The sequence below is a fragment of the Candoia aspera genome, chromosome 14 (assembly GCF_035149785.1).
Source record: "Candoia aspera isolate rCanAsp1 chromosome 14, rCanAsp1.hap2, whole genome shotgun sequence".
Classification (NCBI taxonomy): domain Eukaryota; kingdom Metazoa; phylum Chordata; class Lepidosauria; order Squamata; family Boidae; genus Candoia; species Candoia aspera.
The window spans coordinates 12,140,729-12,147,971 of record NC_086166.1 but is presented as its reverse complement, the minus strand read 5'-3'; positions in this window follow the sequence as shown (position 1 = coordinate 12,147,971).

Sequence of the window (7,243 nt, the reverse complement as noted above, 5' to 3'; positions counted from 1 at the left end):
GGATTTTTTTCCCCCTGCAGGACCTGTGGTAGTTTGAGATGGAGCAATGTTTAAATGATGTTCTTTTTGTTTGCTTTGTTCTCAGCATGGTCTTCACTTCTGCCAATTGCAGATCTTCTTCAGCTGCTTTTGAGGGACTTAGCAGTGCAACAGTAAACCCTGATTAAGGATGTTGGGTACATTCAGTCTCTGTTTTCAGTCTGTTGGAGGCTGTGATTGTGTGATTGACACTCTGCCTGGTTTTTATATGTGACACATGGTCATACCTGTCATTTTGATTTTTTTGACCATATCCTGCAGACATCCCTGTTCAAAGTGCTGTGTCTGTATTGGACTTTCAGACTTGCAAGATTCTGTTAATGCAGCTTTAGAATAAAGTAGAATTAGCTTTTCTGGTTGTGTTTCCTGTCTGGTCTACCTGGTAAGGGTGACATCAATCTTGCAAGTCTGAAAGTACAATCCTCCCCCTACTATTTCCTTTACAGCTCAAGAAACTAAGGAGGGTCCCTTCTGAGCCTCTTGCCCCGCCCATTATCCAGCTGCGAGCTAAGCCATCTCTTATCTGACCATTCCCTAGGCAGCGTCTCTTTGCCTGTCCATACCATTACAACTAGCAAGGGTCAATTCTGAGACGCTTCCTCTACCCCCATTCTTTCTGTGGACTGAGATATCTCTTATCAGATTGTCGTCTAGGCTGTAGCTCTTCCTCCTGTCTCCCAAGGTTATTCTCACCACCCATTACACATCCATTGGCCCAACAGCAAGGGCTTCCCCCTCCGTTCCAGCTGCAGAGCTGTTTCTGCAGACATACCACTAACTCTCTTGGGATAAGACTGTTGCCTGATGTGTTTTCCTCCCTCCCTCCTTATACCAAGTTCCTGACTTTAAGGCAAGCTCACCCCCGTGACTCATTAGGAGGAGAGGACTGGAAACAGGCTCAGATCTCATCTTTAAAATCAGCCATTGTGCCTCTGCTGCAAAAAGGGCTTTTTCCATAATGGCAGTGGAACTCCCTGCCCCATGACGTTTCATTACCTTCCCATTTTTAAACTCCTGCCATTTATAAGGCCTTCTCTTTAAACAATGGCTTGGCACTCTGGTTGTTATTTAACAGCCCTAGGCTTCAGCTCTCTGTCCTTGCAGAAGTTTTTAGCCAAGATCTGAGTTATCATTGTGTTTATCATCTCCATTGTTCATAAGGCAACAGGACTTACTCTAGTTGGGGAGGAAGGGAGTGAAGAGTAGGTTAATGGTATGTGGGAAAGACCTTGGGAGATGGGGCTAAGAGGTGCTGCCAAGAGAACAGTCAGAGAAGAGGCAGCATAGCCCACAGCTGGATTGTGGATGGGGCAAGAGGTTTAGGAAGGGACCCTCCCTAGGTTCTTGGGCTGTAAAGGAGACAGGGGGAGGATTGTACTTTCAGACTTGCAAGATTCTGTTAATGTAGCCTTAGAATAAAGTAGAATTAGCTCATCTGGTTGTGTTTCCTGTCTGGTCTACCTAGTAGGGCTGACAGTAGGGTATTGCTTCTTTCAAGAAAACAATAAATGGAAGTGGGCAAGGTCGGGCCACATAAATTTGCTTCCCATATCAGGTGTATATAGTCCATGCACCATGCCAAATCCAAACCCAGATTATGGTCCAATCTGTGCATGAACCTAGCCAACTATGACTGCTTCAGCAAAGCATGACTGAGTAAACGAGGCAATGTGTGAACCTTTGAGGTCCCTGGGAGAGCACCTTCATTCTCTCCAGATGACCGGACCCTCAGGATGTGGCCAGAATTGTGCAATTGTTAGGAATCGAGCCCAGAATGGAGGAGACAGAACAGGCGTTGGCTTTTTCCAGCCAGCTTTGGTATGTGGTCCTTAAGTCAGGGAAGAAACACCGAGGTTTGATCTCTGGGCCAAACTACCTTCTGTTTAGATTACCAGCCCTTAAAATACTACAGAAGTGTCTCTCCCTGAACACCACGATAAGAGGGACCATGCAAATCGCCTTGACAGCCAGAGGTGTAATTAGATAAAATATATACCTTGAGCGAGTACAGACCACCCTTTAGTAGAGACAAGACTGTGATGCCACATCAGCCGTTCCACATGGCTGCCCAGCTGCTTTGCATTGTTCCCTCCAGCCTTTCCCCAACGTGGTGCCCTCCAGCTGTGAGGACTGACTTCAGCTCTCTTCCCTTCCAGCCACAGCTGGCTGGAAGGGATGGAAGGCTGAGTCCAGCACATGTGGAGGTGTCAGCTCAAGGCAATCTGGCTTAAACACTGAAGAAAGCTCAGATAATTATTTTTAAAAGGCACTTCTCTCTCCCCCAACCCCCAATTTTTAAAGCAGCAGCAAAAACAAGGAACTGGGTAGTGTGTAAATTTCACTCCACTTTGGATTTTTTTTTTTTAATTCTGAAGGGCTGTAGTTTGCCTTTGGCTGAGGTTATACCAGGAACTGTATTCTTTTTAATGGAAGTCAGGATCTCTAAACCAGAGATTCCTTTGCAAGCCAACATACTGTGTGTTGTTGGCATCTTCCCCTAGGAGGTGCTTTGCAACAGGCTGATACACACTCATAATGCACTAAATTTGATCTAATTAACAGCAATTGATTAAACACCAGGGCTATGATTACTCCACATTTATTTGATCAGTTTAAAGCCTCAAATCAGGATGGAAAAACAAGTTCTCTTTTTAGCATACCTCTTAAAGAATTCTTGGTACTTAATTCTTGGGTCAGCGGACCACCCAGTGAATAGTGGGAAAAGTCTTGAAGGTATTTGATTCAGCAGTAACAACGAGTGAGCTTATATGGGTTTTTACACTGAGTTTACATACAGTTATTTCCCATCATTATGATAATCACTTTACTCACAAAACCTTTACTGTAACAGGACCCCAATCTGTCATCCTCGTATTTTCCCTCAAAATTCCTTTCCTCATTGTGTTTGTTGTGAGTCTTTTATGTGGTTGTAGCTTCCAAGCACTACCAGAATACAGTGATGGCAGGATTCATACAACATACTAAAGCCAGACTTTACACACCCACCTGGGATGGCACCCTGCAGAAAGGTGAGACTTCAGCTCCCAGCATCCCCCGTCCAGCCTGCAGATAAGTCGGACTTCAACTCCCAGCATCTCCCATCCAGCCTGCAGATAAGTCGGACTTCAACTCCCAGCATCCCTCAGCCAACATGGCCATTGCTGAGAATTCTAAGCCTGCACACCTGGATCACCTTCAGGTTGCCCTAAGCAAACATTTGCTGTTGGACAATGACGTATTCTTCACTTTTGCTTTAAGGTATGAAATGGCAGGGAATTTCTCTTGATTTTTGTTTCTTTTCTAAACAGGCCAAAAAAAAAAAAAGGCTTTGCTATCCCGTCACAGGGACCACCATCTTTTCATTTGTTCTGCTCAACAATTCCCTGGGGAAGGACCCCTGTGACATATTATGGGAAAAAGAAAAACTTCTTATGGCTCTTCTTGTAGTTGTTAGAAAAATACCAAGCAGCTATAACACATTTGTGGTCTCTCCATTTCTCAGCTGTCTTGAAAGCCCGGGTGTCTTGGGTGGGTTGTGTGAACGAAATTCAAGTTATTTAATCTCTCCCAGCAGAACTCTCTAAGGCAAATGGGTGCTCGGCTGCTCTGTGGCTCAGGGCTTGGTGTGAACCTAGTCCATGTGGTCTGTCTGGTTCAGTGTCTGTGCAAACCCAGAAAATTGAGTCAACCTTGTCTCTGTTAACCGGGGATTGTAGTTTGTGCACACCCATCCAGAGAGAATTAATTGTCTCATTGGCCCAGTTGGGTAGTCAGTCTCTAGCAACGTTGGGATGGAAAGGGTTGTTCTAAAAAATAATAATAATTCCTTCTGCAAGCAAAAGCTTTTTCAAACGGTTCACCCTTCTCCCTTTGACACCTTCAATTTGTGGAATCAGCTCCAGGTACACAGCAGAGTAGGAAAAAAATCCCTTCTACACATTCCTGGAGGGTTCCCTGCAATGCTGTCCCGCAGGCTGTAGATCCAAGTGTCTAGATCACCCTAGAAAGAGATCCAAACTGATGGAGGAGCTCAATTTTAATTTTGTGTTGTTGCTGCATTCCATACGTTTTTTGCATTTTTTCTGTTGAAGGTTGAACTTTTTTTTGAAAGTGTTTGTGTCTGAATATGCAGGAGTTGGCTTACGGCCCGACAGCTCTGCCCACTTGGGAAATCTATCCAGGGCAGGATGCTGGTTAACAATTAGCAGTTTTTGATACATGCTGAAAAAGCCTTTGACCTGGTTCATCCATCAAACTTAAGCCATAAGGGGATTAACCATGGTTTATCAGATAAGCCACCACCTGGAGCAAGTTCTGAGAGATAGCTAAATCCTTAAGTCTAACTCAGTGTTTGTCAACCTTGGCAACTTTAAGCTGTATGGACTTCAACTCCCAGAATTCCCCAGCCAGCCATGCTGGCTGGGGAATTCTGGGAGTTGGTCCATACAGCTTGAAATTGCCAAGGTGGAAAAACACTGGTCTAACTATTTGTCAAAACGTTCCGCGAATCACAGTAACGTTATGATTGGTGGGTAGCTTCCTACTGACTTCCAACATGCAGGGTCTTTGGAATATCTATAGAAATGTACATATTAGTGAGGCTCAGAATTTTTATCCATTATTTTAACCTTCTTATGTTTTAAAAGGGATGGATGGTAAAAGGAAAGCTAAAGATGGCCAGTGTAGTGAGACTATTGATAAAAGTGAGCTTAAATCAAGAAGGTATAATGAAAGTTATTTACCTTTTAGCACATGGTGCATTTATTTCTTACCTAGTCCTAACCCTAATAAAATCATTGATTTTCTTCATGTGAAGTTACACAAATGTATTTCTCATTTTAGAGAATTACAGTATCGCAAAGTTTGTGCTAAGCTACACCTTGTGGCCACAGTGATTGTGTTCACCTAAGAAGAGAAGTCAAAGTTCACCATGATATAGTGACAACGTGCAAACACATTGTGTAAACCTGTTGTATGTTAGGGACCACCAGGAGCCACAGGGTGAGTGGAACTGAAGCAAGCAGTGGTGGGTCTCTGATTCAAAACTGGATTGTAACACCCACTCTCTTCCTGACTCCATCTCTTTCTACTCCCAAGTAACAGCCTATCAAGAAAGGACAAATAGATTTTGTTAGAGAATTGCTGTCACACATAAAGCTTTCAAAAACAGCTCAGAGTAGCAAATTGCTCAACTCCTATTTTAATAGCATTTGCCTTGACTAGCCTTATCGGTTTCCAGTCACAAGTCTACATTTACAGAATGACTGCTTTTAAAAAATGGCATAAATACACACTGGATGTTTGCTTGCTTATTTATGTGTTAATGACTGCTTTTGAAAAAAGCAGGCATTACAGTTTTATAAAAGTCAGTCCATTAAAGAAACACTAATCATGTGCCATCAAGTCAGTGTTTTGACTCTTAGAGACCACATAGATTTTCCCCAGGAGGATCTGTCCCCAACCTGGTCCTTCCGGTCTTCCAATGATGCACTCAACACCTCTGTCACTAAGTCTATCCACCTTGCTGCTGGTTGTCCATCTCTTCTCTTTCCTTCCAGTTTTCCCAGCATTATAGACTTTTCAAGAGAGTAAGGTCTTCACATAATGTGCCCAAAATATGAAAGTTGGAGCCTGGTCATTTGTGCTTCAAGTGAGAACTCTGGTCTGATTTGTTCAATGATCTGATTGTTTGTTTTCTTGGCTGTCCATGGCCTTCTCAGGAGTCTTCTCCAACACCAAAGTTCAAAGGCATCAATACTTTTCCTTTCCTGCTTCTTCAGAGTCTAACTTTTGTTCCATAGAGTGTCAGAGGGAATACCATGGCTTGTACTGTTCTGATCTTTGTAGGTATGGACACATTATGGCATTTGAATATCTTTTCCAAGGCCTTCTTGGCTGCCCTACCAAGTGCGAGTCTGCATCGTATTTCTTGACTGCTGGTTCCTTTACTGTTGATGGTTGATCCTAAAAGGCAGAAGCTCTCCACCACTTTGATATCTTCATTGCCAGTTCTAAGGCTGGTTGTTCTACCTGTGGTCATTAACTTGGTCTTTACATATAATTTCAGTCCCATTTTTCACTGTGCTCCTTGACTTTCATTACTAGAGCTTGCAGATAATTTGCATGTTCAGCTATCAAGACCTTGATTGGTGGGCGGAGAAAACCAAGCAAGCCTCAGCCTGTGTTTTAAAATGACATCCTTTGTGCCATAGTAAGCCTTGAGCATGAGAAAGAAGATCACCCCTTGTGGGGTGCATGCTTGCTTCAGTTTTCATAAGCACTTGTGTTTTAAATTATGTGCCAACCTCTGCCCTCTCAATGGGTATAGGACACTGTTTCAGTTCATTAAAGCCTTTTATGTATTCATCAATTACATCTAATTAAATCTTGAGATCAGCTGGAGAGAGCAGCCTTGCCCCCCTTAAGTATTGACCCACAGCTCCTGGACTTGCTGGCCAAGTTGAGATCTCTAGAACCAAAACACGGGATGATAAGTTGGTGGAGGTCCGCATTCCATCCTTTGAAATTCAGCTGCTCCTCTGGAAACATAAATGTCCCCCATGCCCAGCTGTGCCATAAGTTCACTACTGGATGCCTGCATTCCTTATCGTGAGTTATCAAAGGGTTATCTCCCTTTCTTCCCACTTCTTTGGCACTGCCCTATGAAGGCTGGGAAGGTAGGTCTCTCGTGAGCTGAGCTGGTGACTAGAGAACCATGACCGTTTCTCGGAAACAGTACAAAACAGATTGACCTGCTGCCACCTTCTGCATGTTTTCCTTGAATTCTAAGTCAAGTCCAGCCCTGGGCTTTTGTAGTGATCTCCTCCAGACCCTCCCCCTTTCCAACCCCCCTTTAGCTTTCCTGAGAGCACCCACAGTCAGCTCCATGCTGCCTCCGTGTATGGTGATGCCTTCCAGGGCTGTGGGCCCCAAAAGATGGCCCACTCCATTTCACAGGGCAGAGGTGCTTGTTTCTGTGGCAACTTCTCTTCCCAAGTCAGACTGCTCCCCATCAAAGGCCCAAGAGCGGGGCTGAACTTAAACAGTTGGCAAACTCTGGTGGGAAATTGACCAGGCCTTGTTGAAATGCCTGGAGGATGGGAAATCTGGAAAGGAGAATGGGAGGGTAAGAGGACTCTGCCACCCCTCAGCTGCTGCTGCTTGTTTCATGGAGCACTCAGCAAACTCCCTTCGTGCTTTCCAG